This window comes from Gossypium hirsutum, chromosome D12 (genome assembly GCF_007990345.1).
Source record: "Gossypium hirsutum isolate 1008001.06 chromosome D12, Gossypium_hirsutum_v2.1, whole genome shotgun sequence".
Taxonomy (NCBI): domain Eukaryota; kingdom Viridiplantae; phylum Streptophyta; class Magnoliopsida; order Malvales; family Malvaceae; genus Gossypium; species Gossypium hirsutum.
In genome coordinates this window covers 28,906,458-28,932,976 of record NC_053448.1, presented here as the reverse complement: position 1 = coordinate 28,932,976, position 26,519 = coordinate 28,906,458, and the positions used below count along the sequence as shown (strand labels likewise).

Genomic DNA, 26,519 nt, shown 5'->3' with positions numbered 1-26,519 from the left:
GTTTTACCCCAAATTTTCCCCCGTGAAATCCCTAATCTTACTATCCCTATTGTCTTTTCCCCTCTCCCTTTCTCTGTTTCCTCTTCACCTAACCCTATCAAAGGAACCCAACTTTCCATCTCGCTACCGGACGATGATGTTTTGAGCTCCCTTCTTCATCGTTTTCTCTACTTCCCCTTCTTCTTCTACTCTCCAATGGCTATCACCGCCGCAAACGTTTAACAAAAAAAACAGCCTTTTATTCATACCCAATGCCAGTGTATCCACGCGCGTTCCATTTTCCCATGTCAAGACACTCCCGTGGCGAGAATCCGTTACTCTGCTTTGCTCAATGACCCTCGGAATGCTTTCTTTTTTCTTCAGGTTTCATAGCTACCTGCAATGCTTTCCATTTTCTTCTTCCTAATCTCGATATATACTATTTATAAGAAAATCTATTTTTATGCGCTCCATGTTCTGCAAAACCTTCACTAGTATCTTGAAACAGTTGAATGAATGAAAGAAATGATGTATATAAAGGGAAAAAGGTCCTGCCTGCTGTTTGTATAGATAAGCACACTTGCAGACATTTATGCACATAAATATTCACGTATTTGTATTTTTCTGCTTTCTTAAAATATGTCTTGGTCTACAGGAGAAAAGGGCATTGGTCCTAAAACTGGAAAGCCATTGCACTACAAGGGTTCCTTTTTCTATCGAGTCATGAAAGGTTCCCTGGCCCAGGTTTGTTGTTTTATCTTACTTCTAATCGGGATTTTCCACTAGCTGTTTCCTGTAGAACATGGCTTAGAAGTGGAATGTCGTTTAGTCAATTACTATTGTTTATGCTGTAGGAAACAGGGCTGATGGTCACAACTGCTTTTCTTGTGATATAGTTTTTAAGGTTGTATTTACCATGTTGTGAATCCTCAAAATTTTACTGAACTTCGCTGTGTCCAACCCAGTTTTTTTACACATAAATGTCTTTTTTCTTGTGGACTAACATCTTATGTTTGTTATGTAGGGTGGTGATTTTGGAAGAAGAGATGGTATGCAGTCTTTGCAAAGAGGACTTTTATTTTAATTTTTTGTAGCTGTTAATTGATTTTACTTTAGATAAGATCTCTTTAAGGGTTTCCATCTATGTGACTGCTGGTTGAAGTTTCTCTTGAAAAGCACATTGATATTTTAACTGTACTTTTTCCAGGAACTAGTGGGGAAAGCATATATGATGGGAAGTTTCCAGGTGAGTGATCTCTTCCCATCTATAGAATTATTTCTACTTGCTTATTTTGAAATATTATATTATATATGTTAGCTTTTGTAGGTGTCTGTGTGTGTATGATCTTAATGTTTTTTTCCCCCACAATAGTTCAATTTGAGTTTAGAGGAGTAATAATGCTTTGGTATGAAGAATATCGATATACTGTCTATTTGTTTGACAGGGTGGCCTACCAATGTATGTCACAACACTGGGTTTATATGGCTTTAGTAAGTAGGTTCTCTGTCTATTTGTTTGTTTATTGTCTATTTGGCTTTAATAAGTAGGTTAATGTGTCTGTCTATTTGTTTACAGCTTAATCTATTTGTTTGTTAGTTTATTGTCTATTTGGCTTTAATAAGTAGGTTCTTTGTCTTTGTTGGAAACATATGATATCCTGCTTAGGTAGTTCCTACATTCAAGGACATTGTTTTTGCGAGATTGATTTTATCTTAGTGATTTTTCTGATTGCAGATTCCTGCTCAGGATTTGACAATGAGACGGCTCAGAGGTTATGAAATTAAGGTAGATAGCACTGTAATATTTCCAAACATATATGATGATACTTAACTATTTCTTCGATCATACATGTGAGATGCCCTTGGACATACCCTTGAGCATGTTCTGTAGTTTTGCTGAGCCCTCAATGTGGATCAATGAAAAATGCTGGTTGCATTGCAAAAGAAACTAGCACCTTTAAGTTTGCATTGTGGTTAAGACTTATGTTACTCAGACTCAATGATGACTGTTGGGTGGGGTATATGTCTAACACAGGTATGCTCAATTTTATTTATATTTTCCTATACATTTGGAGGATTGCCGCCCAATTCTTATGTCCAAAACATATGTATATATGGATGCCGGACACAGGTACTTCAAAAAATGAAGAGTTGGAGTAACATGGGTATTTGTATCCGAATGTCAATATATATGTTGAATATCATTGAATGAAACAAAGGAAATGTGGTATTTTCTTGCAAATAACCTGGTTTAAGTTGTTTTATGCACGTGTGCTATGTACATGTGCCTTATACATAGTATTTGCACTTAGTTACATACTAGTTCATAGGCTCGAATTAATATCTTTTCAAGCTGTTTGGGGTTGAAAGGTAACATGATTAATATCTTTTGAGCAGATTATATCAAATATTTTGTGTATTTCTTTTCAAAACAAATAGACAGACCTATTTGTTTGTTTTTTTTTTGTGTATTTCTCATTCTAACAAGCACATTAATCTGTACAAGGATATGCAATTTTTAGTTATAACATTGGACTAATATTTTCTATTTTTCTTCATCTTGAGTTGATTTGTACATGATTTATTGAAAAAAAGCTTTATAAATGTTCTTTGTAGGTAAGTCTTTTTGGTGTTTTTAATAGATTTTTAGTAGTTAACTGTTGAGTAACTTTGGTGCTCTGTTGATGTACCATGATTCAGGATAATCACTTAGTTTAGATGCTTTATAAATGTATATATAATTGGAAGAAGGAATTATTTGATGTACATGAAAAGATTTCTCCTTTAAGAATGAAAATGATTACTTATTGTTTATGGAAGAAGGAATTATTTGGCAAAAAATAAAGAAATAGGACTTTCGAGAGTGCAAAATATCTATGTATGTATAATTGGATGTTATTAATGTTTAAATCCAATAATTTCTTCAGAGAAAAGACAGCAACATTAGTCAACTTTGTTTACCTAATGTCTTAATGATCCACAGATGATTTCATATATGACTCTGATCATTGTTTGAAAATGTTTATGTCATGTTTTATATGTACATAGATATTTTCTTTCATCTTTTGAAATTCATTGTGGAAATGCTTAATGATACTGTTTATGTCAAGTTCTGAGGGGAAGATTGATGTTATGAAAAAGATTAAGTTTCCACAGATGGAGTAGAAATTTGCTAGTAAAATTGTTCAACGACAAGCAAAGAGGCAGCACTACCTTGTCCCATAAAAGAAATTTTGGAAAAGGAAAAGAAGGTCAGTCTCTAATATTTTAGCTTTATAGGTTTTATTATATGTTTTCGGCTATGAGCATATAAACTTATGATAGTTTTGAAAATGGTGCTAAAATGTGGTGGATCTGTATCCTGATGCTACTTTATTGTTGGTGGATCTATAAATTGAAGTGTTTAAATGTTGTAAATTGAAGTGTTTAAGTGCGGGAAAACTGGAAATAGGCATGGCAACATGCAAAAATAGGCATGGCAACATGCAAAAATAAAAAGAGGGAAAACTGGAATTAAACTATCAGTTCTTTGTGATGCTGAAGTTGCTTTAATCATCTTCTCTCATAGAGGCAAGCTCTTTGAATTTGCAAGCTCTAGGTAAATAATATTTTTCTTTAAACCCCCTCACTTTTCAATTAATTTTCTGTTCAACACCAATTTTCATACTTAGGGTTGTTTGATTCTGCCATAAAAACTCTCACTTACGCAGATCATTACTCTCCACAACATTGTTCTTTCATGTGGGGTTTTTCCAAGAACCAAAATTAAACTATATTTTATGACTAATCCCTAATTACTATAACAACTACCGAAGATTCGTCAAAGGGTTCTTAATGATAGCTACACCGATGACGCGGCTATTATAGAAAGATGTGGAGTTTGAATGGTTTAAGAAATGTCAACAAAGTTTCAACCAGTTGAAAGCACTGTTGATCGAAGCACCAGTTCTAGTTCAGTCGGAATCGAGTAAAGAATTTGTGATTTTTAACGATGCATCTTGAAATAGTTTGGGTTGTGTTTTGGTGCAGGAAGGCAAAGTAATAGCTTATGCTTCCAGACAGTTAAAGTCGCATGAAAAAAACTATCTCACGCATGACTTAGAGTTGGTGGCTACTGTGTTTGCTTTGAAATTTTGGCGACACCATTTGTTCAGTGAAAAATGTCACATATTTACCGCTCACAAGAATTTAAAATATCTAATGTCGCAAAAAGATCTGAATCTGAGACGACGCAGATGGCTTGAGTTGTTAAAAGATTATGAGTTGATCATTGATTTTCATCCGGGGAAAGTAAACATAGTTGCTGACTCTTTGAGTAGAAAGTCCTTATTTGCTCTGCGAGCTATGAATACACGTCTGACATTATTTGGTGATGGTTCGATCTTGGTCGAGTTAAAAGCTAAACCGATGTTTTTACAACAGATCTACGAAGCTTAGAAATGTGATAGTGAGTTGCTAGCTAAACGAGTACAATGTGAGTCAACTTTTGATTCAGATTTTCAGACAGGACCCGATGATTGTTTACTGTTCAGAGGTAGAGTTTGTGTACGGAGGAATCTGAAGCTTATACAAAAAATTTTGCACGAAGCTCATAGTGGTAGATTGTTTGTTCATCCTAGAGCAATAAAACGTACAGTGATTTGAGACAAATGTATTGGTGGCCGGGAATGAAACGCGAGATTTCTAACTTTGTATCTAGATGTTTGATATGTCAGCAAGTAAAAGCTAAATATCATGTACCTTCAGGACTATTACAGCCAGTGATGATACCGGAGTGGAAATGTGATAGAATTACTATGGATTTCATATCGGGTTTACCCCTATCTCCGAGAAAGAAGGATGCCATCTGGGTTATTGTCGACTGTTTGACGAAGTTTGCACATTTTATTCCTGTACGTATAGATTTCTCCCTTGACAGATTGGCTGAGCTATATATTTCTAAGATTGTCAGATTACACAGAGTGCCAGTCTCCATTATTTTGGATAGAGATCCACGTTTTACATCACAATTTTGGAGAAAGTTATAGGAAGCTCTTGGTAAATGGTTGCATTTTAGCACTGCATTTCACCCTCAGACCGATGGTAGGTGCAAACGTGTGATTCAGATTCTCGAAGATATGCTTTGTTACTGTGTGTGAGAGTTCGAAGGCAACAGAGAGAAATATCTACCATTAGTTGAGTTCGCGTATAATAACATTTTTCAGTCAAGTATAAAAATGACACCGTATGAGGTTTTGTATGGTCATAAATGTCGAACTCCGTTATACTGGACTGAGCTTAGTGAGAAAAATATAGATGGGGTTGATTTGATTTGTGAGACTGAAGAAGAAGTGAAAGTAATCTGAGATAGCTTGAAAGTAGCTTCAGATCGTCAGAAATCGTATGCAGATTTGAAACGTAAAGATATAGAATTCCAAGTCGGCGATAGAGTATTCTTGAAAATATCGCCCTGGAAGAAAGTTGTTTGATTTGGTCGCAAAGGAAAACTAAGTCCGCGATTTATCAGGTCGTACGGGATTACTAAAAGAATCAGACCTGTTGCATATTGATTAGCTTTACCGTCAGAACTTGAAAAAATTCATAATGCCTTTCACGTGTCTACGTTATGACAGTACCGATCTGACCATTTACATATTATCTCCTTGAAGGATGTCGAGATTCTGTCTGATATGTCGTACAGTGAAGAACCGATCAAATTTCTAGCAAGAGAGGTGAAAGAATTGAGAAATAAAGATATAGCTTTAGTAAAAGTTCTCTGGCAGTGACACAAAATAGAAGAAGTCACCCGGGAACCCAAGGAAGCTATGAGAAAGTAATAATCGAACCTCTTTTCTGGTAAGATTTTCGGGGACAAAAATCCCTTTAGGGGGAGAGTTGTGACAGCCCATTTTTAGTGAAATCAGAGTAGTGCTTTCAGGACCACAAATCCAAAGTTGATAAATTTATTTTATTACTATTTTATGCTCTACATAATGATAGTATTACCGTATAAAAATTTCGTTAATAAATTTTACCGTTTACATGCTCAATTTGATAGAAAAGACTAAATCGCGTAAAGTGTGAAAGTTGCGTTCTAATAGCTAAAGGCATTAAATAGCTATGGAACTTTAAAGTGGAGGTCCTTATATGGTAATTATACCATTAGTATGTTAGTGGATGATAATGGCTTGGCAATTTTGAAATTTGGCTTAGTTATTAAGGTTAATTTTGGAAATTAATAAATAAAAATTAAATAAATAAAACAATTAAAGTTTTCATCTTTTAGTTTCTTCTTCAACCGAATAACAAGCAAAAATAAGCCATTTTTGCACTTCACATTCGGCCAAGCTATAAGCTCAAATAGGTATGCATTTTTGTCCCATTTTTGATAATTTTTATATTTTCGGGATCATTGTAGCTTAATCTAGCTAGTCCAGGGACAAAATTTGCAAAGCTGTTAAACTATTAGGGTTTTACCATTGATGAGTATGCTTGAGTTTTTATGTTTGATGATAGAAAATGAATGGTTGTTAGATAAACAACTTTTGTAAAGGAATTTTTGATGAAATTATCCATTAGGGGTTAAATTGAAAAATGTGACCAATTCATGGTATAATTTGTAAATTTATGAAATATATGAGCTGTTATTAGTATGTATAGAAATTGGCTAGGCTTGGGTAAGGATTAAATTGCATGAATTTCATCTTTTTTAGCCTAGGGACTAAATTGTAAATAATTTAAAGTATAGGCACAAAATAGTATTTTTGCAAAAATTACATGTTAGACTAAATTGAATTTGAAATATATTGAATTGGATGAAATTTATTCATATCGATCTAGTTAGGCCTCGTATGGAGTTAGATCGGGGCAAAGAGAAAGTCTCGGCTTAATACCCTTTGTATCTACATGCACTCCCTGAGGTAAGTTTTCTTAATTAAATTGTGTATTTATATGTTTTAATTGAATTATATGTATGTGAATTGTATAATTGTCATGTATTCTTACTGATCGCATATCCGATGATCTACAACTACTACCGAGTCTCATTTAAGCCTTAGGAATTCGTAGGATACAAGTAACATGTCATTAGGGTTACCGATTTCAGCTCGAGAGAGCTTACCAATTCTCATCTCGTATAACCCGTCCACAATGCTCATTCGATACATAAATCCGTCACCAATAGTTCCCTTTTTTCATCTTTGATATCTTCAATAAACTCAGAATGTTCATCTACATCCAATTTAGTGTTGTACAGCTCATTGATTTTTTTAGCATCCCATGGGATTAAGCCTTCTCGAAAAAAGATAAACTCTAACTCATGGTCATAAAGGTTAGCGTAAAACTGACATACCAATGAAGGAGAATAGCTTCCAGGATGTGTGCAGAATATCTCCCACTTCAGCTTAGAGATGGTTTTGTAGACTTGTTTGCCCAAGTCTTGCTGTTATGAAAGGAGAATGCCCTGTTTTGGATGGAGGTTACGCTTCAAAATGTTATCTTGAAATTGGTCCTACGATGCTTTCGTTAAAAAGATCACCGACTCCGTTTTCTCTGTTGGAATGGATGATTTCGATTCACGAACTGTAGTTGCAGAATATAAGTCTTCTTCAACAGGTTTGGTGGCTTTCTTGTCTGATCCTCTTGTTCTTTCTATATTTTGGTTGTTTTGTGGAGTGAAGATGGTTTAAAGTTGTAAACGTACAAACTTGGGGAAGAGAAGGTGAATAAAAATTGCTACTTTGTATGTGGGACAGTCGGCACAGTGAAGGAGGTTTATATCGAGTGAACGAAAAAGATGGAAAGGTGTGACTTTTGTGAAGGAAAATAAAGCTGGCGGGAATAATTACATCTAATGAGAATTTCACCCGCTCAAACAGATCAGACGGCTAGGTTTCTTTTGATCAAACGGTGGGATTTAAAATTTCTGATCTGCCCTAATGCTTGCTCAGTCAAAAGTAACAGTACAATAGTACGAACTGCGTTGACCATAAAGCCCAAGCGCTTCAACAATGATACCTAATTATTCTTCAAAAATAAAAATAAAAAGTAAAACAAACTTGAACAGAAAAAAATAAGACATAATAAATTTCATAAGAATTAAAGTTTTTTGACCAATTTAATGGTCTCTGCCTGCTTTGGATCCATACTCCCAAGATAATGTTTTAATCGCTGCCCATTCACTTTAAACTGGTGTCCATCATGTAAATCTTTTATTGTGATTGCACCATGAGGAAATACTTTGACAACTTCGAAAGGTCCAGACCAATTAGAGCGCAATTTACCCAGATGCAGTTTTAGTCTAGAATTGAATAATAAAACTTCTTGACCCACGATAAATTGTCGCTACAAAATAATTCTATCATGCTATCGCTACAAAACTTGCTTAATTGCCCACATTGCCTTGTGCTCCAGTTCAACTAGCAACTGACATGGTTTCCCAAAAACAAATTGATACAACGACATCCCTAATGGAGTTTTTTATGTTGCCCGTAATACCCACATAGCGTCATCCAATCTGGAAGACCAATCCTTCCTCGAAGGGTTCACAACCTTCTCAAGAATGTTTTTAATTTTTCGATTCGATACTTCAGCTTGTCCACTAGTTTGTAGATGATAAGTAGTAGCCATTCTATGATTAACTCCATATCTCTTCAGTGCGACTGCCACTTGGTTGCAATGAAAATCTATACCCTGATCACTAATAAATGCTTTTGGTGTGCCAAAGCGGGCGAGTATATGCTTGTGAAAAAATTTAAGCACTGTCTTTGCATCATCCATTAGGACTGCAACAACTTCAACCCACTTCGAGACGTAGTCAACAGCTAGTAATATATAAAGATTTCCAAATGAACTTGGAAATGGCCCCATAAAATCCATAGCATAAATAACGAACAATTCAACCTCCATAATTGGTTGTTGCAACATTTCATTGCGTCAGGATATAGAACCAGTGCGCTGACACCTATCGCATTGATTCACAAAATTGTGGGATAGCAGAATAATAATAAAAGCTAGTACAATCCTGATTGGAGAACTTGAGCGGCAGTTTGCATGCCACCAAAATGACCTCCATAATGAGCATAATGACAGTGCTTCAGGATGGAAAGCATCTCCTCTTTGGGAACACAAGGTCGAATAATATTGTCATTGTAGACCTTGAATAAATACGGTTCATTCCAATGATACTTTACTACTTCATGAAGAAATATTTTTTATGGCTTGAGACACCCAATGAGATTTTTCCACACACTAGATAATTAAACAAGTCCACATACCAATGGGTTGTATCTACAACAAATAACTTCTCATCTGGGAATGTGTCAAAAATTTCAAGTATGTTTCCATCTTCGCTACCAACTTCTAATCGAGACAGATGGTTTGCAACCTAATTCTCTAAACCCTTGTCGTCTTTTATCTCGATCTCAAATTCTTGCAACAGTAAGATCCAATGTATCAATCTTGGTTTTGCATCTTTCTTCGCAAAAAGATATCTCAACACCAAGTGATTAGTAAATTCGGTAACGTTTACACCGACAAGATAAGAACGACACTTGTCGAAAGCAAAGACTACATCCAACAATTCTTTTTTTGTAGTGGTATAATTGATTTGAGCATCTGTCAGACTTTTGCTAGCGTAAAAGATGGCGTGAAATATTTTTCCCTTGTGTTGTCCTAGAACAGCACCCACAGTAAAGTCGCTTGCATCGCACATAACTTTAAAAGGTTGAGACCAATTTGGTGCAACGAAAATGCGTGCATTTACTAGCTGTGTATTTAATTGAATGAATGCATCTAGACATGCATCGTGAAAGAAGAAATTTTGATTCTATTATAGTAATGAGCATAAGGGCTTTGTAATTTTCTAGAAATCTCTAATAATTTTTTTGGTAAAACCCCGCATGCCTAAGGAAACTGTGAATACTTTTCACATTTTTCGGTGGAGGTAATTTCTCAATGACTTCCACTTTAGCTTTGTCTACTTCAATGCCTTGACTGGAGATGCGATGGCCTAACACAATGCCTTGAGTTTTCATAAAATGACATTTTTCCCAATTTAAAACAAGATGTGTGTCTTCACATCGCTACAATACCTTATCCAAATTGTCAGCGCAATGATCAAAATCATTCCCAAAGACTGCGAAATTATCCATAAAAACCTCTAAAGAATCTTTAATCATATCCGAGAATGTTGTTATCATGCACCTTTGAAATGTGGCTGGTGCGTTGCAAAGACCGAAAGGCATATGATGAAAAGAAAAAGTACCAAAAGGATAGGTGAAAGTTGTTTTCTCTTGATCCTCCGGTGTAGTTACAATTTGATTATACCCAGAATAGCCATTTAAAAGCAGTAATAGGCTTTTCCAACAAGCCTATCCAACATTTGGTCAATGAAAGGAAGTGTGAAGTGGTCCTTCCTTGTGGCAGCATTAAGTTTACAATAATCCAAATAGACTTGTCATCCCATAGGAATGCTTTTAGGAATTAATTTGTCTTTATTGTTGCTAACCACAGTGATGCCACGTTTTTTTGGAACCATTGCACTGGACTTACCCAATTGTTATCAACATAAGGGTAAATAATTCCAGCATCAAGCCATTTTATAATTTCTTTTTGAACAACTTCCTTCATCTTCTCGTTTAATCTTCTTTGTTTCTCAATCGATTGCTTTCCTTCATCTTCCAACTTGATCTTGTACATGCAAAAAGATGGACCAATACCTCGAATTTTGGCAATACTCAGAGCAATAGATCGTTTATGTTGCTCAAGATTATGGACCAATTTATCTTCTTGATTTACATCCAGTGTTGTGGAGACAATAATTGGGAGAGTATAGTTATCACCAAGAAAGAGGTATTTAAGATGAGTAGGTAATGGTTTTAATTCCAGAGTAGGAGCTTCGTCGATAGATGGCTTGAAAATTGGAGCTATTCTATTGGCTAAGTGTAAGGATTCAATCTGTCATCCATGCCTAAGTTCAATATTATTAACTTCAACCATGTTGTCACAATCATCTAAGAATTCATCATTAGATGTCATTGCAAACTCCTCCGAAAGTATTGTGCTTTGGTCATTGAATTCTTCCTTGATTAGATCATCTAGCACATCGACAGTATGGCATTCTTCTTTATCCTTGCATTGAATAGATTCAAAAAAACTGAAGGTAACGTGCTCATCAATAAGTCGTATGGTCAGTTCACCTTTGTAAACATCAATAATAGTTCTTCTGATGGCTAAAAATGGTCATCCCAAGAATATGGGAATGTCCTTGTCTTCCTCACAATCAAGTATAATAAAATCAGCCAAAAAATGAATTTATCTACACGAACTAAGATATCTTTGATCTGCCCTTCAGGTTGAGCCAAGGATTGATCAGCTAGTTGCAATGTCACTACAGTAGGTTTCATGTGACCAATTCCTAACTTTCTGAAAGTAGATAGTAGCATTAGGTTGATGCTAGCTCCTAAGTCGCATAAAGCCTTGCGCAAATAATGGTTGCCAATTGAACATGGGATAGTAAAGCTCCCATGATTTTTCATTTTGGGTGCAATTTCTTTATCAAAATAGCACTATAACCCTCTATGAGTGTAATAGTTTTCATATCACTGAGCTTATTCTTCTTGGACAAGAGCTCCTTCAAAATTTCTCATAATTTAAAATTTGCACAAGAGCGTCTACTAAAGGAATATTGACTTGAAATTGGTTTAGTGTGTTCAGGAACTGTTAGTACTGCTTATCCTGCTCATTCTCCCTAAATCTTTGTGGAAAAGGTAAAAGCAGAGGTACATCTCATTGCACCGAAACCTTTGATTGCATCGATAATTTTGAGGGTCAGACATTAGGCATATGAGTAACAAGTTGTGGAACTTCCTTGTCTTGTACATCAACAAGCTCTTCAAATTCAATCTTCTCACCAGGGATCACTTCAATAGTATCTTGAGGTGCTACAGTAGAGTCTGTAGTCGGTTCGCTAGTTTGTTTACCACTCTTGAGAGTGATAGCCTTACAGTGTTCTTTTCCTCTCAGATTGGGATTTTTCGTGTCACTAGGTAGTGTGCTCGATGGTCGAGTATTCAGATTCGAATCAAGTTTTCCTAATTGTGCCTCTAACGCCCAAATAGAAGATAAATTCCCTTTCCAATAGCTTTTGTGTGAGTCATATGCTCCCGCATTAAAGCTTTAAGAGCTACTAACGACTCAGAAGGAGAAGCTTGCGTGTACTGTTGTCGTCGATGTTTTGGAACATGTTGATTCAACATTGAAGAGTGTTGTGGCTATGTCTGTTCTAAAGTGGATGCATCTGGCTCTGCTTTTAGTTCGGTTGTTGTTGATTGTAATTTCTTTATCTTGAATTATAATTGCCTTGGGTAGATATATTCTCATATCGGAATGTCGCAACATTTTTTTCGACATTCTGATTTCCCCAAGACTATTGATTACGTGCAGAATTATTATAAGAGGTGCCATAAGAATTGTTGCAGATGTTATTGACATAAAAGACATTCTCTGCATGTTGTGGACAATCTTTATAATTGTGGTTGTCATTGCAAATCTCACAACGAAAAATAGGAACATCAACTTGTTGAGTGACTTGTATAGGTGCAACGTCACTAGTCCCTTGAATATTTTTATCATATTTGCAAGAGAAGAAACTTGAGCACTAAGTGCAGATATTGTGTCCAATTCAATAACTCCCACAGTAGATTTTGCTTGTCTAGCTCTAGAGATAGGATATTGATAATCATTCTGAACAATTCTCTCAAGAATTCCAATAACATCATTATAAGTACAATCCAGTAGAGGACCATTGGTTGATGCGTTGACAAGATTCCTCGTTTGTGAATTCAACCGATTATAAAAAATCCCACTTTGTGTTTCCTGCTAAATGTTGTGCATGCGACAATGTCGAAGTAAAGATTTATAACATTCCCATATGGTGTGAAGATTCCCATCGTCCAACTGATGATAAGTTGTCATATCATTTTGGAGACGAGTGTTCATTGTTGGTAGGTTAAATTGCAAAAAAAATTATGTTGCTAGTGCATTCTAAGAAGTAATTGATCCGGTAGGTACCCCATTGAACTAAGTACGAGCTCTTCCTTATAAGGAATAAGGAGATAATTGCATCTTCAAAGCATCATCAGGAACGCCTTGTTGACTTAAGGAAGCACAAATCAATAAAAATGATTTAAGATGTTCTTGTGCATCTTCATGTGACAACCCATCATATTGCCCATTAGAATTCAACATTTGAAACATTACTGGCTTGGGTTCAAAATTTCCATGTTGGATTGCTGGCCAACAACTCTTGATTGTATCTCATCCAAGACAGGTGCTACAAAATCTCGTATAGTCCAGTTTTGTGTTTGAGCATCTTGTGGCAATAGTGGATCATTAGCCATATTCCTTTATTCTTGAAGTCTCCTCTGAACGGTTCTTTCAATTTCTGGATCAAAATTGGCAAAAAACTCTGAATTGCTCAGAGTCATACAACACCTAAAATAAAATGTGAAAATAACGACAAAAAGAAAACAAGTTAGTAACAACTAAATATTATGAAATAAAAAATAAACATCAAACAAACGCCATCCCCAAAAATGGTGCCAAAACTTGATCGGCTTCTTAACGTTGTAGTAATAATGTGCAAGCATACACTGTGGATGCAAGTATAGTAGACAGATATGAGTTTGTCAAATATCGATCTCACGAGGATTGTTGTCTTTTGTCTATCAATGTCAATGCAGTAAATAGATGGGAATGAGAAAAATTGTGAGTGTAGTTTTCGAAGCAATAACTTCAAAACAATAAGATAAAATATAATACTAAAAAACTAGGATCCTCAGCGTAAATATTTAACAAAATGCTAAGTGCTTAGAAGGTATAAAAGGATAGGTGATTGTCGATGCATTAAATTGTAATGAATATCTTACCAAGCTTAACTTCTATATTTAATCAAAGACTTAAACATGCACATTAGCCACACCTTCCGATGATGGCAATTGAACACTATTAAGAACAAGTGGATTAAATTCCTCTAATCCTCAAGCAACTTCTGTTGTCATACTTGTTAGCTTGAACTATCGCCGCATTTTCAAGTGTCAGTGACAACAATAACACTTCCATGCTGAAAACATTCAAACCCAAAGATTAAACAGTAGAAGCAAGATTGAATAAAATAACATTTAACCCATAATCATGTATACTTCCGTACAAACATGAAATATAAAGTAATCACCATCATTTAGAAAAGAAATATAAAAAAAACAAGTAGAGAGTACTATTTCTAGAAAATCTTGACTTGATCTCTCAACTCCCTCTTGCGTCTCACTCACGGCTCTTCGTCAAGAACTAATCTGCATCCCCTTCACGTTGCTTCATCCGATGGAGGTTTAAGCTGTCATCACCGAAAAGCTTCAAAAGATAGGTTAAAGAAGATAATCCTAAAAAAAGCTCTCTCTTTTTTTACGTGAATATTTATCTTCTTCCAAATAGTAGAGGTGTCCTTTCATCAAAATCATGCTGGCTCTGTACGTACAAGTTGGTTATACTAGACTGGATAGCTCAAACATTTTTGTTCTCATTCGGACAGCTATCAGGTGCAACGACAATTCTGGGTGCAATCTAGAAATACTCATGCAGCGACATCAATACCAAAACATGACAAATTAAGGATAAATAGGTTAAGATCCACTAAGTTATATAATGCAATTTACTGAACTGAAAATGCTAAAATATGTGTTAAAGATAACTAAATCGGTACAAATTAACCAATAAGTAGGGAGAAAACATATGTTCTTTCTAGTATTATCACTTATATTTTGGTGATCTAACTACCAGAGTGTGCCAGAATAGATAACTTCACGTCTACTCGTGTTCAATTTAGATTAAGCTAATTTGGGTGTGATACAGTTGACACAATTTCATGAGCATATTTGCTAAGTTGCATGAACTCTTGCTCGTATTCGACTATAGATTTATTTCTTTATTTCAATTTAAGATATTCTTTCTTTTTCTTGTCCATGTATCGTTTGCAGACATATTTATTTCTAACCTCGAATATGAAGAAATCCCAATTAACCCTATCTCCCAGTACCATAACTATTAGTGTTGACCACCAGTTATAGACCTCATCTTTAAGCAAAGACATGGCACATCTGAGATAATCATTAAGGCAACAGGCCATTTCATTGAAAAATTCCTAAATGTTTTGAAGCCCATATTCAACCACTGATTTGTCATAATTTGATGTAGCAAACTAAACTATTTTTCACACATTAAAATCTTGAACATAAGCATTTTAGTTCAGTTTTAATTACATTTTTGTAAAGTTAAGTTAAGTTTAATAAAGTGTGTAATTTGAGTCTTTTATTGACCTCTAGGGCCAAATGAGGCCTAAAAGTGAGCTAATACACTTTGGGAGCGTGCAAGAGACCATTAGAAGGTGTGATCACTCGATACTGGTTACTAGGTTGTAACACAGAGCACTAGATTTCACAACATAGGGAGTAGAATAGAAGAGTACCAAGCCCACCTTCAGTGTCATGACATAGCTTGAGTATGTTGCGACATACCCTTGAAGATACCCTGGAGTTCAGCATACTACCTTCGATGTTCGACACAGGACCTAGTGTGTCGTGAAATCTCCTCTGTATGAGAAATAATTACGAGCCAGGGGCATTTTGGTTCGCACAGTCAAATGTTAAGCACGAGGACGAAAACTAACCTACGTTTGAGAACGATGACCACCCTAACGTCTATAAATAGGCTTATTTATCGCGTGCTACAACTTTTATATTGTATAATTTTCTTTTTAGAGTTTTAGTTTTTCTCTTTTCTTTGGTTCTAGATTTTATCCCAGTTCTTGTTATTTCATTTTATGGAGAGATTGAATTTATGAAGTACTGTTACACTTTGTGAGGATTTTGCGTTTAATTTTAATACAAATTAGGCTTCTTCTAAACTCTATTATCTTTAATTGTTTGTTATGTTTATTCTTTATATCAAGTTTATATTGTTTATTAGATCCATGAGTGACTAATCGCCCTATGGGGGTAGTCAGTGGAGGTATGATTAAATAACTGTTTTATAAGGTTTTTAGTGGATCAGTTGTTCAAGAGAGGAAAAGCCTAAAACTCTAGGCCTTACAACCCTAAGAAGTCATTAGGGTCAGAATTAACCCAGATTTGGTATGGTCTATCCGTGTACACCTTAACCTTGACCCGGTTTAGACTGTGAGGTCAAGAGATAAGTAGTTCTTCCCGACATAATATGTCAGTGGAAGATTGGAAGATCCTTCTAGGATATTGACTAGTTGATGGAATAAGAAAACCCAAGGCAATAATTGGTTAGGAGCATTTACATAGGTTGATTGTATTTACAATAAATTTGGCATGAGAATAAGTGATTTTAAATTTTTTATTATTAGACTAAAAAGTTTTATTTATTACACTATAAATAGGTATTAAGCAATCGAATATACCAATGATATAGAGAATACAAGGAAATAAGCATGGTGGTATGAATGATAAATTGTTGAATCTGTGATTTTCTGGTGGATTAAAGTTGTGAATATTGTGATACCTAGTGATGACCTAAGGCACTATTTGGTATAAACCTATAGCCAAAAAACCAACCCTATTTATTTATCTTGAATACCTAATTTTGAGCCAAAAAACATTTCTTGATGAACATATGTACAAAACCCGAGCCAAAATATCAATTTTTACTTACCCTTTTTCTTTAGTCCTGAACTACACGATTATAGACATATGGCTATTCATATTGAGGATTAAGTAGACACATTATGGTGGATTTTGTAAAAACAAAGTGAAATAGGAAGGATCAGTGTGATATAATGATTATAGGTTAGCCAAAATGTGCAACAAAATAAAAATTAGAAAGAAAGTGAGTAGAAAAAGTACTTGAAAAGTTTTTTAAAAAAAAGGCATTTGTGAGTGAGATGTATTGAAAAAAATGTAAAAAACTCACAAAATTAGAATAGCTCATTCATTAGTTCACAAAAACTCGTGAGCTAACCGCAATTGTTATATTATAATGTGATCTCCTTTGTGGAGAAATAAGGAATGTGAGAGAAGGAGAATTAAGGCGATGAGGGGGAAAGGGTTATTAAGGGGGAGAATAGCAGACAATATGATGTGCCAAACTATTTAAATGCTTGAAACTATTTGATGCCTACCATTCTTGAAATACATACCTGTCCTAAAGCCTCAGAACGTTAGAAGCCAAAAAGCCTATGTGATTTAGGTAGGCTTATTCGCAATTTGAAATCATATTGAATAATGGCACATCTGACTGTTTGTATTCTTCTAGGATAATCAAATTACTTGTATAATTTATTGATGGATTCTTACATTTGAGACCCTTAATGCTTGTTGCTTTGTAATATATTGAACTTAGGTGTTCGATGCCAAGATTATGTGTAAATATGAAATACCTATTCATGTGCTCCAAAGCTAACACTTGTACCATACTTGCTCAAGGATTGTCTTTTCATTTATTGCTTTTGTTTTTGTTGCTTGAGGACAAGTAATGACTTAATTGTGGGGGATTTTGATCTCTTATAATCCGGTGTAGCAGATTAAAGTAGTTTTCACACTTTAGGAGCTTGAACATAAGCATTTTAGTTAAGTTTTAATTACATTTTTGAAAATTTAGTTAAGTTTAATAATTTGTGTAATTTGAGTTTTTTATTGAACTTAAAGGCCAAATGAGGCCTAAAGGTGAGCTAATACACTTTGGGAGCATGCATGAGACCATTAGAAGGTGCGATAACTCGATGCTGGTCACTAGGTTACAACAAAGAGCATTAGATGACGTAACATAGAGAGCAAAATAGAAGAATTTCAAGACTGCCTTCAATGTTGCAACATAGCCTTAGTATGACACAACACACCCCTAAAGGCAATCTAAAATTGAGCACATTGCCCTCGATGTCGTGACACAAGACTTAATGTGTCGCGATATCACCTCTGTACGAGAAATACTTTCGAGCTAGGGGAATTTTGGTTTGCATAATCAAATGTTAAGCACGAGGATGAAAGCTTACTTAGCCTTGAGGACAACAACTACCCTAAAGTCTATAAATAGGCTCATTTAACACCTGTTAGACACATTTTTTATATTGTATAATTTTCTCTTTATACTAATTTTTTAGTTCTTCTATTTTCTTAGGTTCTAGATTTTATCCCAGTTCTTGTTATTTCCTTTTGTGGAGAGATCAGATTTGTGATGTATTGTCAAACTCTGTGAGATTCTATTATTAATTTTAATACAAATCAAGGTTCTTCTAAACTTTATTTTCTTGAATTGTTCTTTATTTTTATTCTTTCTATACATTCTATATTTTTATTTGATCCATGAGGAACTAATCCTCCTGTGGGGGATTAGCGAGTGGAGGTATGATTAATTAACTATTTTATAAGGGTTTCTTAGCGAATCAACTATTTAGGAGAGGAAAAACCTAAAACCCTAGGCCTGACAACCCTTGAAAGGTTTAAGGTGGGAACTAACCCAAATTTGATATGGCCTATCCATGAACACCTTAAACCTAAACTAATCTCGACTATGAGGTCCAGAGATAAGAAGTTTTTGCTGACTCAATATGTTAGTGGAAGATCGAAAGATCCTACTGGGATATTGACTAGTTGATTGAACAAGAAAACCCAAGGCGAAAATTGGTTATGATTACTAAATTGATCTAATTACCCATGCCTAGATTTGATATATTTTACTATTTAATTTTTGGTGTTTATTTATTCTTTATTTTCTGTTATCATTATTATTCAATATAGTTCACCAACACTTTTCTTTTCATCCTTTGTAAGATAAACTAATTAAAGTACTAGCTAGATCTATTCATGTTTAGATTAGAATTAATTTAGTACTCGCCTCCCTTGGGTGCGATCCTTGGAGTACTTATCTAATCTGTTGTAACTATACTACAACCTGATCTGTATACTTGCGGATACCATCTTTTATATCTTTTGTGCAGGATTTCTACTCTAGATGTTGTTATTATAACGAGGCTTATGAAATCATTGAGAGAATTACCAGTAGCAATTATCAATGACCAACCAATCGAGCAGCGTCAGGAAGATGAGTCGCTGGAATACATAAAGTGGATCCACTCACTCCACTCGCATCTTAGGTATCTTCGATTTCCTCAATGCTTAAAAATTTTACCACTAATGGGTTTAATAGTTTTACAACTCAGCCATCTAATCACTTTGAAAGTACAGCCTATGTTTATTATGGGGAAGGACATTTGTTTGAAGAATGTCCATCAAACCTAGAATCCGTATATTATATGGGTAATCAAAACAAGAACTGAGGAAGGTAAGGACTGCAAACCAATTTTTATAACCCATCTTGGTGAAACCACCCTAACCTTTCCTAGAATAACCAAGGGGCTGGAACCAATAACACTTACGCCCAACCTAGACTGACCCAGCCATTTGTTTTTACCTAACAAGTTCAGAAGCAACCTCAAGCTGAATCTTCCAATGGCTTAGAAAACTTGTTAAAGGCATACATAGCCAAAAAGGATGCCTTAATCCAAAGCCAAGCAGCCATATTAAAAAACTTGGAAAACCGAATGGGCCAGCTTGCCATTAAACTTAGAAACCATCCACAAGGTGTTTTGCCTAGTGATACGGAGAATCCAAGAAATCTGGGGAAGGAGCATTATAAAACATTGACATTGAGGAGCAGAAAGACATTAGAGTCTAACATTGTCAAAGTTGAAGAAGAGCCAAATGATGATCAAGACTCAGTGGAAATTCAACGGAGTGTTGAAATTTCAATTTCACCAGCACCAGAATTGAAAAAATTCGATAAGGTCATTTCTGAACCAATCAATTCTGAGAAACTAACAACTTTGTTAGATGCAAAATTTCCATAGAAGATAAATCAACCAGTTCAAGTAAATAATCCTCCACCACTCTACCTTCAAAGACTTCAAAATCAAAAACAGGAAGTCCAGTTTAAGAAGTTTCTAGAAGTAGTCAAGAAAATTCATATCAACATTTCATTGGTAGAAGCACTTGAACAAATGCTGAATTACATCAAATTCATGAAGGATATCCTATCCAAGAAATGGAGACTTGGAGAATTGGAGACAGTAGCCCTGATGAAGGAATGCAGTGCATATCTTCAAGACAAGGTACCCCCAAAGTTGAAGGATCCTGGATGTTTTACTATACCTTGCAACATTGGAACAACTTATTGTGGTAAGGAACTATGATATTTTGGTGCAAACATTAACTTGATGCCCATGTCTATATTCAAAAAATTAGGGATAGCTGAAGTTAGACCTACTACAGTTACACTTTAATAAGCAGATCGATCCTTAGCACATCTAGAAGAAAATATCGAGGATGTATTGGTACGTGTAGATAAATTTATTTTCCCTACTAAATTTGTTATTCTAGACTTTGAAGTAGATAAAGAAGTGCCAATCATCATAGGAAGACCTTTCCTAGCAACTGCAAGGACCCTTATTAATGTGCAGAAGGGCAAGTTACTATGCGTGTTCAGGACAATCAGGTAACGTTTAATGGTTTTAAGTCTATGTGATTTCTTGACACACTTAATGATTGTTCTACAGTGTCTGATTTAGAAGAATTAATCATGGAAAAGGAACTCAACTATGTTGAGGACCCATTGGAGAAAATTTTGGCATCACACCCTCAAAGTGATGAATAGGAGGATAGATACTTAGCTTTGCTAGAAGCTAATTAAAGGGGATTTAATCTGCAATCCCACTTTGAGTATTTGAAATTAGAGAATAGGGATTATGCCCAATCAAAAGTGCCAATTGAGGAGCCACCTAAATTAGAACTGAAGGTACTTCCCTCACATTTAAAATAGGTTTATTTAGGTAATGTTTCTACTTTTGCTGTAAGTGTTTCAGTAGAATTGACCGAAGAGCAAGACAAGAAACTCGTCCTAGTATTGAAAGAATTCAAGAAGGTTACCGAATGGACCATAGTTGATATATGTGGCATTAGTCCGTCTGTATGCATGCACAAGATCATCCTAGAAGATGGTGACAAAGGGACGATTGATGGACAATGAAAACTGAACCCCATCACGAAGGACGTGGTAAAGAAAGAAATCATTAAGTGGTTAGATACTGGTATAATTTACCTCATCTTAGATAGTTCGTGGGTAAGTCCGGTCCAATGCGGGCCAAAGAAAGTAGGTATTATGGTCGTTGAGAACGAGAATAATTAATTAATACTGACTAGATCGGTTACGGGTTAGAGAATTTACATTGATTACTGGAAGTTGAACAAGGCAAAAAGAAAAGATCTGTTTGGCCAGTTGAAAAGTGCAAAGTATTTTCAAAGATTGATCTTCGTTCCGGCTACTATTAGTTGCGAGTTAAAGATTAAGATGTGCCGAAAACTGCATTGAAAACTTGGTACAGACATTATGAACCTTTAGTGGTGCCGTTTGGTTTAACCAATGCACTTGTAGTGTTTATGGACCTGATGAACAGAATATTCAAACCATATCTAGATCGATTTGTTGTGGCTTTCATCGATGACATTTTGGTTTATTCACGAAATGAATACGAGCATGCTGAGTATCTGCAAATTATTTTGTAAACTTTACGCAAAAAATAATTATTTGCTAAGTTTAGAAAATGTGAATTCTAGCTATGAGAAGTTTGTTTTCTGGGACATGTTTTGTCGGCAGATGGCATCAGAGTAGACTCGAGAAAAATTTCAGCTATTATTGATTGGAAGCCTCCAAGAAATATATCTGAGATTAGAAGCTTTTTGGGACTAGCTAGATATTACAGAAGATTCGTCAAAGGATTCTCGATGATTGCTATACCGATGACACGACTATTATAGAAAGATGTGAAATACGAATGGTCTGAGAGGTGTCAACAAAGTTTTGATCAGTTGGAAGCACTGTTGATCGAGGCACCCATTCTAGTTCAGTCTGAATCAGATAAAGAATTTGAGATTTTCAGTGATGCATCTTTAAATGAATTAGGCCATGTTTTGATGTAAGAAAGAATTGTAATAGCTTATGCTTCCCGACAATTAAAGTTTCATGAAAAGAATTACTCGACACGTGACTTAGAGTTGGAAGCTATTGTGTTTGAGTTGAAAATTTGGCGACACTATTTGTTTGGTGAAAAATGTCACATTTTTACTGATTATAAGAGTTTGAAGTATTTAATGTCGCAGAAAGATTTGAACCTGAGATAGCGCAGATGGCTCAGGTTGTTGAAAGATTATGATTTAATTATTGATTATCATCCGGGAAAAGAAAATGTAATGGCTGATGCTTTGAGTAGAAAATCTTTGTTTGCTTTGCGAGTGTGAATACGTGGTTGTCATTGTCTGTTGATGGTTTGATTTTAGCTGAGTTAAAACCTAAACCATTGTTCTTACAACAGATTTGTGAGGCTAAAAAATGCGATGATGCGTTGGTAGCTAAACGGAAATTTTGCTAGTCAATTCTTGATTCAGATTTTCAAATTAGGTTGGAAGATTGTTTACTTTTTAAAGGTAGATTTTGTGTACCGAAGGATTCAGAGTTAATTCAGAAGATTTTGTTTTAATTCAGAAGATTTTGTATGAAGCTCATTGTGGTAGTTTTTCCATTCACCCTGGTAGCACTAAAATGTACAATAATTTGAAACAGATGTACTGGTGGTTGGGTTTAAAGCGAGAGATTTCAGACTTTATATTGAGACATTTAGTATGTCAGCAAGTTAAAGCATAACATCAGGTACCTTCTAGTTTATTGCAGCCAATAATGATACCGGAGTGGAAATCAGATCAAGTTACTATGGACTTTGTATCGAGTTTACCCCTATCTCCGAGAAAGAAATATGCCATTTGGGTTGTCGTTGATTATTTGACGAAGTCAGCGCATTTTATTCTGGTACGTATAGATTACTCCCTTGAGAAATTAGCTAAGTTGTACATTTCTGAGATTGTCAGATTACACGGGGTACAAGTTTCCATCATCTCAGATAAAAATCCACGATTTACGTCAGGATTCTAGTAAAGGTTAAAGGAAGCTCTAGTTATGTGGTTGCATTTTAACACTACATTTCATCCTCAGATCGATGGTCAGTCCAAGCGAGTAATACAGATTCTTGAGGATATGCTTCGATGATGTGTATTAGAGTTTGAAGGCAACTGGGAGAAATATTTACCATTGGTTGAATTCATGTACAACAACAATTTTCAATCTAGTATAAAGATGGCATCGTATAAATCTTTGTATGGTCGTAAATGCCAAACTCTATTATATTGGACTGAGCTCAGTGAGAAAAAGATACACGGGGTTGATTTAATTCATGAGACTGAAGAAAAAGTAAAAATGATCCGAGATAGTTTGAAAGCAGCTTTAGATGAACATAAATCATACACGGGCTTGTCTCTTGGCCGTGTGAGTCATATCGTCGTGTGACCCCTACAATGTTGAAAATTTTCGCTATTCTCTAAAAAATTCTTTGAGTTCTCGATTTAGTCCAGACTTGTTCCTAATGTGTTTTTAGGGACTCGAGGACTCGTATAAGGGACAACATGTATGATTTGGATTGGTTTTAATATGATTATCGATATGATTTGAAATGTTTGAAATTTTTTGTTTGTTTGATTTGAAAACTTCGGTAATGCTCTATAACCCTGTTTCGGCAACAAATATAGGTTAGGGGTGTTACATATACCCATTTAGGAGACATTCCCAGATAAACACATACTAAAGGTAAATCATGTCCATAATACCCCTTGGTTTGCTAATTTCCTAACTTTTTAGCTTGAGGTTTGATGCCGATTGATAAGACATATCATCAAAAGAAAAATTTTCTTCATGATGTGAAGTACTACTTCTGAGAAGAGTCATATTTGTTTAAGAAATGTACAGATCAAATGAGTAGGAGATGCATGGCAGAAGATCAAGTACATAAGATTTTATATCATTGGCACACAGCTCTAAGTGGGGGACACTTCGGAGGTACACGTATTGCAGCTAAAGTATTACAAGCCAGATTCTTTTGGTAAACACTATTTAAAGACGTGTATGCCTACATAAGGAGTTGTGATCAATGCCAGAGGGTTGGAAACATTACCAATAGAAATTAGATGCCCAAAAAAACATCATCGAGGTAGAATTATTTGATGTTTGGGGTATTGACTTCCTTAGTTCTTTCCCTCTGTCTTTTGGTCACAAGTACATATTGGTAGCAATAGATTACGTGTGTAAGTAGGTTGAGGCCGAGGCATATCCGATGAATGATGCTAAGGTTGTGATGAAGTTTTTGCAGAAGCATGTGTTCACAAGGTTTGGAACCTTGAGAGCTATCATCAATGATGAAGGGTCCCATTTTGTGAACAAATGGTTGAAATGGTTACTCGACAAACATAGAGTGAAGCACAAGGTTTCCACAGCCTACCATTTGCAGACGAATGGGCAAGCTAAATTGGAAAATAAAGAGATCAAAGGCATACTCGAGAAGGTAGTTTGCCCAAACCAATGAGATTAGTCCAAAACAGTGGATTATGCTTTATGTTTCTACATGACAGCATGCAAGATACCTTTAGGGATGTCATCCTATAGGTTGGTCTTTTGGAGAGCATGTCATCTACCCTTGGAGTTAGAGTAGAAAACTTATTGGGCTCTCCAACAACTCAACTTGGATCCTTAGCTTGCTAAAGTGAAACGATTGCTTCAAGTCAACGAGTTAGAAGAATTTCGAATGTTCTCATACAAGTCTTATTATTCAATTCCAGATTAAGGTTCTTTCTAGGTAAGTTAAAAATCACGTTGGTCCGATCCATTTACGATTCACCAAGTTTATCTATACGGAGTTGTCGAACTTCAAAGTAAGGGAGGTAATTTTTGAGTCAATGCTCAACGCTTAAAACATTACTAGGGGGATAAAATTGAATGGAATCGAATCTCGTTTATTTTATCAGATATTTAATTTTTCTCATTTTTCTTTTTAAATAAATGATTCAAGGTATATTTTTGGGATTAGTATGTTTAAATAAATTTTGTCTAGGAGATTGAAACTTAAGCGAGACCGCTTGTGACCCCTCCAATCTTTCTTGGGAATTGATTTTAACATAATCTTCCAAGAAATTATTTTCTAAATAGCAAAATAAGTTTTTAGTTTTTCAAATAAAAAAGGGTCAATTTTGATTCAAGTTTTAATTGCTACTCAATTTCAAATTTTCTTTAAGTCTAGGTACTTAATTGCACTATTTTCAAAATTTGGTTGCTCTTTTTGTAAATATTAAAAATTATGTCTCTTTCTGTAAATATTAACTGCACCATCCATGATTTAAATTCTTTTACTTCCAATTTTATTTATTGAGTTCTTAATTTCTCTATAAAGGTGGTAAGACAAATTTTTCTCCTAAATTTCAATTTTATTTAATTATTTAATTTTTCAATTTATTGAATTATTAATATTTTATACTAATTAAATTTTTGAGAAAATATTTGTTTCTATCTTATGTTCAGGTTGATCATGCCTCGTAAGAGAACTCGTGTCTCTGTCCAAATTGACGAATCCCAAAACAAATTTCACTATGAAGAAGCCAAAGCAAGAATGAAAGCATCTTCAAGAATCAACAAATGCATCCTAGAAAAGGCTTTACACTGAAAGAAAGCAGCTACATTGATTTCATGGCCCGCATTCAAAAAATTGCTAAAGCTCTCAATTGGGAGTTGTTTTTGTGAGAAAAGAACGAGTGCATATGAGGAATTAGTTCGTGAATTTTATGCGAATTTGACCTCAAAACGAATTAACGAAAGTTTCTGTCTGAGGAATCAACGTACTAATAACCTCAACCGCTATTAATGAATTCTTTGAATTACCTGATTTCGAAGATGATGAATATTCTTCATTGATAAGAAACATTGAGACTAGAAATCCGTAAGAAATTCCCGAGGAACTTACAGTTTTAGGTTCTAAGTGGACTGTGTCAAAGCAAGGAATTCACAGTTGTCGCAGAGAATATTTGACACCACTAGTGAAGGTATGGCTCTATTTCATGTTATTCAGCCTTATGCCTATTTCACATGGGACTACAATTTCATTAGAGCGAATGGTCTAATTATTTCCTCTCAGAATAAGTTTTAATTTTGATTAGGATATATTTTATTCAAAAATTTGAAATTTTGTTAAGTATGCTAAACTTCAGTATGAATAAAATTCTATTCTTTCAATGATTGTTATATTAGCAGAATTATGACATAAATGTATTCTTAATAAAGCAAGCGAATCATACCATAAAATTTTTAGTTTCTTAAGAAAGTTAGGCATGCATGAAAGTTTAAGTCTCTAGAATTGACTTAGTAGTTTCTTGAGGTGAAATCCTAGGAAGCATGGAATGTTGAAAATGATTTATACAACTTTGTTTTGGACCGTTTGAGCCTTTCAAGCCAACCTTGATGAATTTTTATTCCTTGAAACCCAACTTTGAGATTATATGGCCTAATTTTATTTGAACCTTTGCAATATTTAGCCATCACTTCTCTCTTAATCATCTTTAAATTGTCTC

At 35.0% G+C, this 26,519-nt stretch overlaps 1 long non-coding RNA gene across 2 annotated transcripts; it reads left to right on the top strand.

Annotated features, from left to right (window-relative positions):
• LOC107945697 (uncharacterized) lies at nt 1–26,068 on the top strand. 2 transcript variants are annotated; one of them, XR_001696668.2, is made up of 7 exons: nt 1–363; nt 635–723; nt 1,004–1,028; nt 1,187–1,225; nt 1,715–3,230; nt 18,968–19,123; nt 25,477–26,068. It is a non-coding gene; the product is annotated as an uncharacterized lncRNA (long non-coding RNA). The 2 variants fall into 2 exon arrangements; XR_001696669.2 differs by lacking the exons at nt 18,968–19,123; nt 25,477–26,068 and having other exon boundaries at nt 15–363; nt 1,715–3,433.
• Nucleotides 26,069–26,519: the final 451 nt, after the last annotated feature.